Here is a 12845-nt window from a genome sequence, read left to right as displayed (position 1 = left end):
AGACAAAATGGTGCATTTTCCCACCAAAACATCTCCCCACAAAACTGACTACACATTTGCAAATGCACACTTAAACATAGACACACAGTCCAGGAACAGTTCCACTAAAAACTATGTAAAAAGTACAAACACAGAAAAAGGAAATGATGCCTTAGACTGTGCCTCTATAAACCAAAATAGCAATTCAACCAACAACACAGTGCACACAAAATGGCAGCTGGGACAAACGAAAATGACATGGCCACATGCTGCCTACAAGAAAAGCCAGGCCACAACAAAATTACGATTTTCCCGCCAAAACCAGCACAAGCTTCCCTATTAGCCAAATTTTCTTCCCACACAAACTGACAAAAATGGGACATCACATTTAACACATAGACAAACACTTTAGGCTAACTCACATTTAAAAGTGTTAGTTACATGAAAAAGCACAACTTAAAACATACACTTCTTATCCCCACCTAAAGTTCATATACTCACTGTGGCATCAACTTCCATAACAAGCCATTGAGACATACAATGATGTTTGCTCAGAACATCAGTTCCCTTCCCACAGGGCTTAGCCCCTTCAACACAAAACATTTTCCTATTGTCCATAATCATGCCTGCCCCTCCTCCACTGAACCTCATGTTAGCTAGCAGGTATTTTCTCAAATAAAAACTTTCAATCACACACACACAACACAATGTCTCCATTTCTCATTCAGTTTCTTACACAAATTCAATATAGTCAGTTAAACGCTCTACAAAACTCATGCAATCTACTTGTCCCATACATAGGTAAAAATCTAAATTCATCCATTTCTCACATGCATTACAAACTTGTTACACAGCATGCAGTTTCACATACACACAAGCTGATCCAAATCACACACACATTCTCACACACAATCAAACCGGCAGTATTATCTCAAAAAGACGAAAAAATGTGTCCCTTGTGCAAAGCAGAACCTCCCCAGCATATCACATAGCTGAATGATCCAATTGCAAAAGGAGGTTCTGTTTACTCCTACCTGGCTCACTACTGATGTCAGCGAAATTTAGCCGTACGCAGAGCACACAGCCAAATCTCCTGTTTCCCATTACAATAACATTTCCGTCTTAATGATATAATACTTTACCTTTCAACCCACTCATCAAAGTATTCAGATATCACCCGCATTCCTACATCCTCATCTCAGCCTGGCTGCTCCTCAGCCAGGCCCCTCTGGTTCCCCATTAAAGAGACATCCCCAGCATTCTTACATTCTCCAATCGATCAGCATGTCTGACCTCTCTGAGCTGAGCAATCTGCTTTTATTTACATTACAGCAGCAACACAGGATGTGAATGACCATATAAGGACAATACAATGCAATACAATACAGAAGAAGGTGGTGTCTTCACAGAAAGCCAATCAGACATTTGTTTTCCTTCAAAAGAACCAATCACAGACATGTATACATTCAAATAGTCAATGATGGAAACCATACAAAACCAATGAATGATGACTACAATTCCGTTGATAGAAATCCTTAATATACATTGTTCCAGAGAACAATGAATATCTGAATTATTCTACACCTCCTTGTGGATGGAAGGTTATCCACAGATGTGCGCTATGTATCCCCACATGTGGTGATCAGACACAGCAGAGACAATGAGCGCACATCCACCCACAACCAATCCTTGCAGAGCAAGCATATCCCCTCAGACGATCGTCTGTACAATGCACAGGGGCCCTTTTTGCTGGCGGACATATCCTCACTCTGCAAACACCTCTTTCCAATCCCAGGAAGTTATCTACTACCTAACAGATCTCAACCAGCGTCAGTCTGCCCCAGTCAGCTCTTTAAGGTGGGCTAGGGGAGAACGAGCACAGGGGGACTAATGACAATACATATTAAAATACATCTTCAGAAAATTTTCCACAACACCCTGACATGAAACTTTTTGTTGATGGCTCCAGTAAGAAAAATGGATATGCAGTAGTGACACAGGATGACATTTTGGACGCTAGGACATGATCACAACATTATTCAGCAAAAGTAGCAGAACTTGTAGCACTGGCAAAAGCATGCCTACTATCATAAAGAAAATCCGCAACCATATACAATGACAGTCAATATGCCTTTTCAACAGTACATGTTTTTGCACAACAATGGAAAATCAGGGGGTTGGTCACCTCCAGTGGTAAACCAATTTCACACACAGACCTCATGCTAGAATTCTTAGATGCAATACAGTTACCAAAAGAGCTTGTAATCTGCAAATGTCACACAAAATATACAGACCCCATCTCAAAGGGAAATAAAAGGGCAGATGAAGCAGCCAAAATAGTGGCAAAAGAAACACAAATAATAACAGAACGAGAAATCCATAGAGATAGATCATACAGTCCTTACTGATATGCAGCAGAATACACCCCCCGGGGAGAAACGATATTGGAAAACAAAAGCTTGCACAATAATAGATAACATCTACATGTCACCTGATTGAAAATCGGTATTGTCAAAATCCCTGTTTAGGCATGCAGCAGTATTGACACATGTAGTAACTGATGTGTCAAACAGAGGGATGACTGAGATATTTATTTAAGGTATGTACAGCCTATGGCTTCACTATCTACTAAAAAAAAATATTTTTGCTCTCAATGCATTATATGCTCAAGATACAATGCTCAGGGAGGCGTAAGACCACAGGAAGGGAAGTTCCCAACACCGCAATATCCATTCCAACACATTTGCATGGATTTTATTGAATTAGACAAATGTGAAAGGAAGAAATATTGTTTGGTAATCAGACACTCAGACCAAATGGGTGGAGAAATTCCCGACAGGAAGTGCATATGCACAGACAGTGATAGTGGACCTCATTTTGTAAATAAAACTATACAACATTTGACAGAAGTGATGAGAATTAAAGTGAAATACCATTGTGCTTATCATCCCCAATCAGCTGGATTGGTGGAAAGACATAATGGCATTGTAAAAAGCAAACTGAGAAAAGCTATGGAAGAAACAGGTAAAAATTGTACTGCCTACTAGTAGCTGTGACCAGTATATATATCACACCCACAAAAGAAGGTTTAAGCCCATTTGAAATGATACATGGGGGTCCTGATGACCTGAAGACTTGAGGGAGATTACACACTAGATGTATGATTATCTATTTTTCTAACCTACAGGCCCATATGACTTGAGAGGCGTAAGCCTTCCTCTGAGTCCATGTCATTTGGTAAGCCTCCTCTCCCCTTCTTTATCACGGTGGTGGTGGTATTATTCTACACATCAGAAGTTGAATTTCACATTTTTTACATCACCTCAAGGTTGGAATTGTGATTGATATTACACATTTCAAGGACTGTTAGACGTTCACTTGATGGACTGTATATGTTAAATTAATTTTATTTACTTTAACCTTTTGTGTGCATGAGGTTCATGCACTCTTCCACCTGGGAGTAAGATCTCTTGATATATAACGGAATTTACACATATTTTCTCCTTTTTTTGAAGTGTATGTAATTATCTTTGCTTGAATTACTGACTTACTGGTTCATGTGGTTTGTTGCCACCTAAGTGCCACACTTTTTTGTTTTAATTTTTGCATGTTACTGTGCAGTCTTCAGTAGTGTTGGCAGCTGGGTAGAGCACATCTTTTCACAGCACAGTATTTTTTTACACCTTTATTCCTTGGTTCGGTAAATGGACTGGACTTATCCATCATGCTTGATCTCAATTGCTATGGCTTTGGCCGTTTTGGTAACTTGCGGATGCTGCTGCATTCCCTGTATTCGAGGTCTTTCACAAAAACTGATTGAAACTGCAGTCTCAAGAACATTGTATCAAACCCTTTCTACCTCTGAGGAGACTTATGTGGACATTGAAGCTCAACTTAAAGCGGAGGTCCACCCTAAAATGGACCTTCCACTCATCGGATTCCTCCCCCCCTCCGGCGCCACAATTGGCACCTTTCAGGGGGGAGGGGGGTGCAGTTACCTGGAAAATCCAGGTAACTGCACCCTCTTCCGGGCTAGCTCTCTGCGGAAAGGGGCGTACATTACGCCCCTTTCCGCAAGTGCCCGCCTCCTTCCGCAAGTGCCCCGCTGCCTGCTGGGAAACACACAGATCCCAGAGGCAGCGGGGACCGTCCACATTGCGCAGCGCGGCTCGCACATGCGCAGTAGGGAACCGGGAAATGAAGCCGAAAGGCTCCATTTCCTGATTCCCATAACCAAGATGTCGGCGGCAGCACTCGAGTGTCGATCTAGAGATCGGCTTCGGGTGCCGACATCGCGGGCGCGCTGGACAGGTAAGTGTCACTATTTTAAAAGTCAGCAGCTGCAGTATTTGTAGCTGCTGACTTAAAAAAAATAAAATAAACGCGGAGTCCCGGCGGACTCCCGCTTTAATGACATACAGTCTGAAAGTGTATAACACAGGGGCTATCATCGAAATGTATTGAGATAAAATAGTCACACAAAGAGGAGGGAATGTTAGAAAAGTTTTAAATGTTTATTGTGTGACTATTAAAAAAACAATAACCCTGAGATTGATTTTTAATCCCACTTCTGAGCACTTTGTATTAACTTGCTATATCATTTGCTTTAACTAACTCCACAGTAAGTTGTAGGATGACTAAACTTAACTATAAATGGTAGCATAAGATTGTACAGGAAACACTAATTAGCACAAATGCCTCTGAACATCCATCCTGAACTCATTTTTTTGCTTTACAAAAAATGCTTCTCAACTTAAAGTGGTTCTGCACCTAAAAAAAAAATATTAAAAGCCAGCAGCTACTAATATTGCAGCTGCTGACTTTTAATAAAATCACACTTACCTGTCCCAGGGTCCAGCGATGTCAGTGGCAGATGACGAGTGATTGCTCCTCCCGCTGCTGCCCCCGCCGCCATCCTCTGTCAGGGAATCAGGAAGTGAAGTGTTGCGGCTTCACTGCCCGGTTCCCTACTGCGCCTGCGCGAGTCACGCTGCGCGTCTCTTCTGGTCCCCGCTGTGTCCTGGGAACTGTGTGTTTCCCAGAACACAACTGGGGGGTGGGGCATCTGCGGGGGTCTGCGGTGGTCTGCCCGGAAGTGGGTGCAGATACCTGGATTATCCAGATAACTGCACCCCCTCCCCCCTGAAAGGTGCCGACTGTGGCACCGGAGGGGGGAGGGATCAGATTAGCAGAACTTCCCCTTTAGGGTGAAGAACCGCTTTAACTGCCTATGCCTAGAAATGACTATAAACGACCCTGTGTACATGTACTAATAAGATAACATAGAGGAGAGTTCAGGGGCAGCTGAAAAAAAAGTCCATCTGCTCATAAACTTCCGTTTACCAGGAGCAGTGTACATGAAGACTTAGCTGAATGATAAGGGAGGCACAGTGGTGTAGTGGTTAGCACTCTCACCTAGCAGTAAGAAGGGTCACTGGTTCAAATCCCAACCATGACACTACCTGCCTGGAGTTTGCATGTTCTCCCTGTGCCTGCGTGGGTTTCCTCCCACAATCCAAAGACATGCAGGTAGGTAAATTGGCTTCTGTTCAAAATTGGCCCAGGGATATGAATGGGGACCTTGGATTGTGGGTAGGGACCAACATGAGTGTGCAATGTACAGGGATGGGGACAGTTGTAGACACTCACTCAGGATGGACTGGTGTCTTTATTCAACCTAACTAACTATGAAACTATTAAGTAGATGTCGGCCTTATTTATCATTTTTAAATTTACTATTGTGCTGCAGTTAGGGTTATAATGTCACATGCTTCTAGCCTGCTGGAGATCCAGAACTTTGCTTAACAAAAAGCACTGAGGTCCCTAGCTCCCTGAACTGTGCTGTTAATCTGAGCACTTTGCAGGGGAACATGCCAAACCAATAGAGACCTGGACTTTTGTAATCTGTATTAAGCAGTGGTCTAGATCTCAAGCATTCTGGGCATTTTAACACATACTGCGGCACAATAGTCCATTAACTAAGAATACAATTTTCACATTTATTTCTTTTCGTGCAGCCCGACTGCATTATGTTAAAAAATTGAGGCTTCAAATAGGCTTTAAACATTTGTCTGCTTTATTCTGAAGTCGTTGTATCCTTGGAGAATATTAACTTCACTTCTTGCTCCATAGACACAAGAAAGGTAAGATGAAATTTCTATGAGATAAGGCAAATCCCCTCTAAGGCAGTTGACACTAGAACAAGTGTTCCCATTGGAAGTTGTCCCCAATTCAATTTTATCCCTCTCTTTTGGTACTAGTGTTAATGGACACCGGGACACATACAAAAGGCAAATGTCTCCATTGGACATGCCCACAACAAGAATAAACTGACAGAGATTGTATCCTTTCTCTAATATATTAGATATATATTTCTCTAATATATTCAAAAAAGTTTGCATTTTAGGTACTTGAAATACAAATTAGGGTGCCCACAGACTAGATGGGTTAAACTGCAGACACTGCAATTGACAAAATCACCAAGAAACATTGAAGAATGTTTACTCCCTAGCTAAGAAACAGCAACTGCATGATGCCTCAGTAGGCTGGCCAGTGATTTAGCAACTCAATAGGGAAAGTTAAGTGATCCCTTGGCAATGGTGGCATCTGGGTGGACAGCTTTGGGAAAGACCTAAGTTAGATAGGCTCTGAAAATGGCATAGAATTGCTGCATCCTTTGTGGATGGGCTACAAAAACTGACCCATTTTGCCTGTGCACTAGGGGTCTAGGAGGGTGGCAACCCAGTAGTCTTTAATTTTTGTTGTGAAGGCATGCATCCACATGGAGAGTAAAAGAAAATTGTGAGGAAGGCCTCAAAGGAGGGCCCTAAATTGATGGACAGTATATGTTTGGTACCTCATCCTGGAAAATAGAATACACAAATAATCCTAACATGCTAGATTGGAAGGACTTTAACAGTATAAAATGGTTAAAAAAAATATCCAAAAAGTTTATTTATACAAGTTTAAAATATAGGACATAGAAATGTGCACATGTACCACAAACATGAAAAGAAACACAATGTAATGCTCCTCTTAGTGTTGATTCTCATCAACCCCACTGCCATAGGGGATAAGAGACTCGCTGTAGCTTCAATGTAGTTACGCTTCACAGGTCATAGCCCACTTCTTCAGGAAAATATATTGTAGCTGAGCATTAAAATAAGAATGTTGTAAACATAAATTTCAGTCTCAATTCATCAATAAATGTAATGGCTCAATCATTTATTGCCACATACCTCAGAGTTCAAACAGAGACATTAATTGAGTCACAATATATGGTCCTCCTACAGCCAGCCGCTGCCAACCCTCCAGTCACATGGGGTAGTCCAAAGATAATTCTTTATGGATACTAAGCTCCCATTCACAATTGCAAATGAGCATCTAGAAAAATATCATATAAAGTTCCCTAATACCAAGTGTAACTAGTAGGATACCATAAATCCAAACAAAACTATGTATAAAGATACCAGGGCAAAAGGATAACCTACTGTGGGACCCTTTAAAATTACAAACTACACCCCTACTCCCCAGTTTGAGAAACACGTCTATTAAGGTTTCTCTTACTGCATATGGTTGTTAGCAGTAGCAGGGAAATTACCCACAAGCCTTATCAAGCCCTCATATAAAGGGTCAAACGTATCAGAGAATAAAATGTGCATACAAGTACGTCCAATGTCAAACACTTACCCACAATTTTTGTGGTGTTGGATCCACTAGCCTCGTGTTGGATGTATAAAATGTCAGAGGTATAGTGCAAGATGGCAGAACAGGGGTCCCGCCGGTTGTTCCCTTGGGCCAGGCTCAGATGACTCCTCTACCCCACATGCAGTGAAGAGTCCTAAGAAGGGTGGGGATGGGCCTACCTACGAGTGCTTGGAGCATCGCTGTCACAACATCCCAGGGCTCTCAGACAACTGATACACCGCGGGAACAAAATAAAATGGTTCACCCACTCTGCAACCAGTCAGAAGCTGCCAGTGTAGAGAAACCACCCACGGGTCCCACCCCTCCATGAGAAGAAGCTCCACCCACTCACCAAAAGGTAGAGCCAAATAACCTGGACCGCAAGCAGAGATTAGGGCCAAGCGATGGAAACACAGATGTGTCCACTGAAGCTGGCCCGCTATGCAGCCCAAACAGGGGACCCCACTATCATCCAGCCCAGGATGGATCACAACACATCACCCACATGGACAGACCCGTAAATTGAGGAGGGAAAGGATCGGGAACATAGGCTGTGCAAAATCACTCACATGTAATTATATATATAAATATATATGCAGAAAATTGAAGACCTGCCAATCTCCACAAGAGGGTAGTGGCTGGCTGTTTACACATTGAGAACTCCTCATATGTCTGTATGTATCCTTACAAGGGCAAAGAATCTAACACTATGAGGGTTCTAATTGTGTTTCCACATTCCATGTCTTCCAACAGGTGACATGATATCATCCCCTTGATGGCGGATACATGGTCATAGATCAATTGACAGAAATGATGTTTTTTAGTCTTACCGACATAGTAGCTACTGCATACACTTGCCAAAAGATAGACGATGCCCATTGTCTTGCAGTTTGTAAAGTGCTTGGCTTGATGGCATTGATGGCATATACCATTTGGTAAGGTATGTGTCTTTCCGGGCCACAAAAATTTGCAGTATGAGCAGCTGCCACACTTATGGGTTACATAATATTTGCATTTGCCCTGTCTGCCTTCCCTATTAAAGTGACTCAATTGGTCCTGTTTTGAGGTGTTCCTATGGTAGACAATCTCAGCTTTATCCTTGATACAGTTTACTACCTGGGGGTCAGCTTTCAAAAAGTGCCAGTATTTATAAATACAGGCATACCCCACTTTTATATACACAATGGGATTGATTTACTAAAGCTGGAAAGTGCAAAATCAGGCTCATTTCTGCATAGAAACCAATGAGCTTCCAGGTTTTATTACCAAAGCTTAATTGAACAAGCTGAGGTTAGAAGCTCATTGGTTTCTATGCAGAAATTTTTTAAACATAGTTTACTTTCTACGGTTTACATATATTGCACTTATTATTTTGTTGAATCGAAACAGGAAAAAATAAACAATGCGTGAAAACCAAACATTATTCAATTTAAATCCTTTGAAAAAAGAACGACTATCAAACCTTTAACAAAGTCTATCAAAATGTCTGGATACATTATTAAGTGCTTTAGGACTAGTAGCTGTGAATCCCTTATGATCCAGATTATTTTTACAAAACAATTATTGGTCTATTGGTCTGCCAACAATTTTGTCATTATTTGTGTCAAAGTGATTTTTTTATATTTCAGGGGTGTGAAAAGCTTTGCATTTTGGAATGATTTCATTTTGCATTCATGTTACAGACAATCTAATAAGTAACATAAAATGTATTGATTTTTGAATCCTGACAAGTTATAAAACAATTAGTTGTTAAAACAATTAGCGTTACTGCAATTACAAAGCACACAAAGGACTCACTAATCATGGGGTACTTTGTCGCAGTAAGTGGGCTTAAGCACCATATAGCAATATGGTGTGACCAAATCCCCATATTTTTGGGAAATATTCAGGTGTTTTAAATAGCCTTGCAGGAGTTAAATGCCATTTTTTGCATGTCTGCACTGTAATATTTTGTTCAACTTTATTTCTTTTCACACAAGAATATGAATCAAAGGAATTGATAAAATATAAACAATACAACATTCACATATTAGCCTTAACAAAAGCAAGAAAGAAGTATAACTATGGTTAGCAGGGGAAGGAATTATTCTGTAGTCAATTAGAGATAATATGGGGTTATATAGGAGGTTAATTACTCACAAGAGTATTTATTTAAAAACAAAAAATAAAATAAAAAATATATTTTTTACTTTACAGGTTTGCTGCAGCCCAGTTTGAGATTATATCAGAGAACAAATCTGTGATCTGCACTAAAAGGGCTGCATATTTGTACCAAAGTTAGACCTCATTTACAGGGGGCATACTATAGCAAAACACAGGTGTTCATGTCAATTTTGATGCAGCGACTGCATAGATACAGCCAGTTCTCCCAATTTGACTGCTGTGCGGGCAAACACAGCTCTCCAAAGAGCATTCGCTAAAATACTAGCGTGTGAATAAGGCCTAACTCTAATGATCACTGCACAAGGCTTATGCAGGGACAATGGAGGCACCATCTGCTCTGACTGGATCCTTAAGGACTTGTTCACATGTGCAGTGATTTGTGTTTTTCCACACTGAATAAATGCAGGTCACCCCTAGAAAACATAGAAAAAAATTGTTTTTTTATGTGCCCCTTTCAAGCCATGATGCTGATGTGATGTGCAGTGAGGTGCACTGTGGAGAAATGTAACATGTCACTGCATTGCAGCACAACACATAAGACACTATGGGGGTTATTTACTAAAGGAAAATCCATTTTGCACAGCGAGTGCACTTGGAAGTAAATTCACTGTAGATCCGAGGGGGACATGCAAGGAAAATAAAAAACAGCATTTTAGTTTGCACATGATTAGATGATAAAATCAGCAGAGCTTCCTTTTGAAAGAGTATAAATGCTAATTGATTGTTGATCATCAAAATAATCACAATAATACTTATATAAAAACTTAAATATAAACAAGAACTATGTAAAACATTGCTATGAAACACAGATGTAAAATAGTTTTTGCTTGAACAGCTTATACAGCTTATTTGATTTGCATGACACATCTATACAGTTTCCTTACCTATCTTATCTAGTATTCTTCCTACTACACTGAAGTAATAAAAAGGATATATGTAGAAATGATGAGATATAACTGTTCATTTAAAAACAGAATCAACTAATTTCTGGCTTATGTTATATAGCAGCTATAGACTCCCATTGTGCATAACATGTCATCTAGTTTATCTCCAACAATCCAGCCATGCAAGGTCTTATGGGGTACTTTTATAATCACACAAACCATCTCTTTCTGAAGTTATTGTGCTGACTTTTCCCAATTGACCAAGTCTCGGCTGAATAACTTAGCCTTTTAAACTTTATTCTCATAATATATTAAAAGTCAATTTAAAACTTTAGTGTTCACAAATATGGCCATGTATTGACACAGGTAAACTTTTTAGGACATTCTTAGAAAGTTTAACTTCACTACTTTAAAATTTGCATGCATCCAAAAAACAGAATGGTGGCTTCAAATGAAAGCTTCTCAAACAAGTTTTTCTTTTTCTTTGAGACAAGCTCCTTTATTGTGATTATACAATTTTTTCTTAATATGATGTTCACTGTAGTTTAAGATATTATCTATAGCAATGCCTTTCCTATAAGGCTTTCTATATTTGTTGGTATTCCACAGTCTCAGGACTTGTAGGAAATTAGTAACATGCTGTACAATTCCTACACCAGCCACTAAGTCCTGTAAATTTCCTCTAAATAGTGAATAAAATCTGTTTGCTGAAAAACTTTCTCCTAAAAGAAATTTGGTATTCTGATGTCACAAAAATATTATCATTTAAGAACTAAAAATGTATAGTCCAACAAGGATCTCAAACCAGCCTATCATTTAATAAACAGCCCCAGGTGCATGTCATTCCTAAATCATGAAAAATAAATAAGCTGGGATATCCATCGCTCTTAATTTTGGGAAGTCTAAAGTGTATGCATACCATGTAGCATTATGAGTAATACACCATGACACAGACTGAAGTCCACCATTAAATACCTAGAACAGGGTCATATACAATCCTTGTCAACGGACTTCCTTAAGTTGAGATCTCTGAGGATGAGCTTCTCCAGGTGTCTTTTCCAATTCTGCCATGGAGGAGTATGAGATATGACCAGAAGCCATCACGGCACACATAACGGTACTGTCTAAACTGGACAAGGACTCCTCATGCTGTGGAAGTCATAGACCAATATCCTTTCTCAACCTAGATATAAAACTTTACATCAGGGTACAGAATGCTAAATGCCTTACCTTCCTCCCATGATGGACCTCTCCTGATCAGGTGGGTTTAATCCCTGGTAGGACACCTACTACCTAGTAAAACATTCCTTTAGACACTCTCCCCTAGCTTATGTACACAAACAACCTTAGCCTACATTACTCTTGTTACCGGAGGCCACTGCGAGTAAGCTGAAGCCAGTACCAGAGCAGTCTTCTCGCCAGCCGGGGACGATGAAGTGGGAAAAACTTCAAAGATTTCCAAGTCAGGGACCCCACGGGACAGCAGATGGGATGCTTGCGGAGCATCAGTGGGTGCCAAGCCAGAGACCTAGCAGGTCAGCAAGGGTAACGCTTGAAGAGTATCTGGGAGTTCCAAGCCAGGGACTCAGCAGGGAAATGGGGGTGATGTTTGAGAAAGATACTGAGCCCTAAAGTGGAAGAACACAGGGGATCCAGTGGCTATTGGATCTGAAGTCTAGTGAAATACTGGGAGTTCATTGAGTAAAGACCCACAGTGAGTGAATGGGGAGTAAGTGGAGAACTGTTGTGTTGCCAATAGTTGAATATAACTACCGTTAGTAACTGCTAGAAGATTGTTGCCAAGGGAGACAGCGATCCTACCTATACAGAAGTGGTGTCTGGCTGGAGGCCTTCACCTGTATAGCTGTCTTCCTATAGAAGTCTCGCAGTCTGCCAATTATCATTGCATCTACTTAGGGGTGTCCTGGCCCTAACACTCTCTCCCTGTCACGTACCTGGTGGTAGAGTCTGGTATGCAGAGGAAGGCCTCTCTTACACCTCTGACTCAAGGCGCCTGATAGAGCAGACAGGAGGCGCAGGAGTGCAGAGTCGCACAAGTGCCTGGGAAGGTTGCTAGTAGACGAGCTGGACTGGAACTACAGCAGGAACTGGAATGGACTCAGGAACAACTGT

The 12845-nt window shown here is 40.9% G+C and overlaps 1 protein-coding gene across 1 annotated transcript in view; it reads right to left on the bottom strand.

Moving 5' to 3' along the window:
* LOC143940080 (olfactory receptor 6B1-like) overlaps positions 1 to 10877 on the bottom strand; it is a 29065-nt gene extending 18188 nt beyond the window's left edge. Inside the window, exon 1 of the mRNA XM_077461127.1 lies at positions 10713 to 10877. The gene's annotated coding sequence lies outside the window, so the exon portion shown is untranslated. The remainder of the gene's footprint in view (positions 1 to 10712) is intronic.
* Between the last annotated feature and the right edge of the window lie 1968 nt (positions 10878 to 12845).

The sequence above is a fragment of the Lithobates pipiens genome, unplaced genomic scaffold (genome assembly GCF_037356315.1).
Source record: "Lithobates pipiens isolate NorthernLeopardFrog02 unplaced genomic scaffold, aLitPip1_a1.2 Scaffold_3, whole genome shotgun sequence".
NCBI lineage: Eukaryota > Metazoa > Chordata > Amphibia > Anura > Ranidae > Lithobates > Lithobates pipiens.
This window is presented reverse-complemented; position numbering and strand designations above follow the sequence as displayed.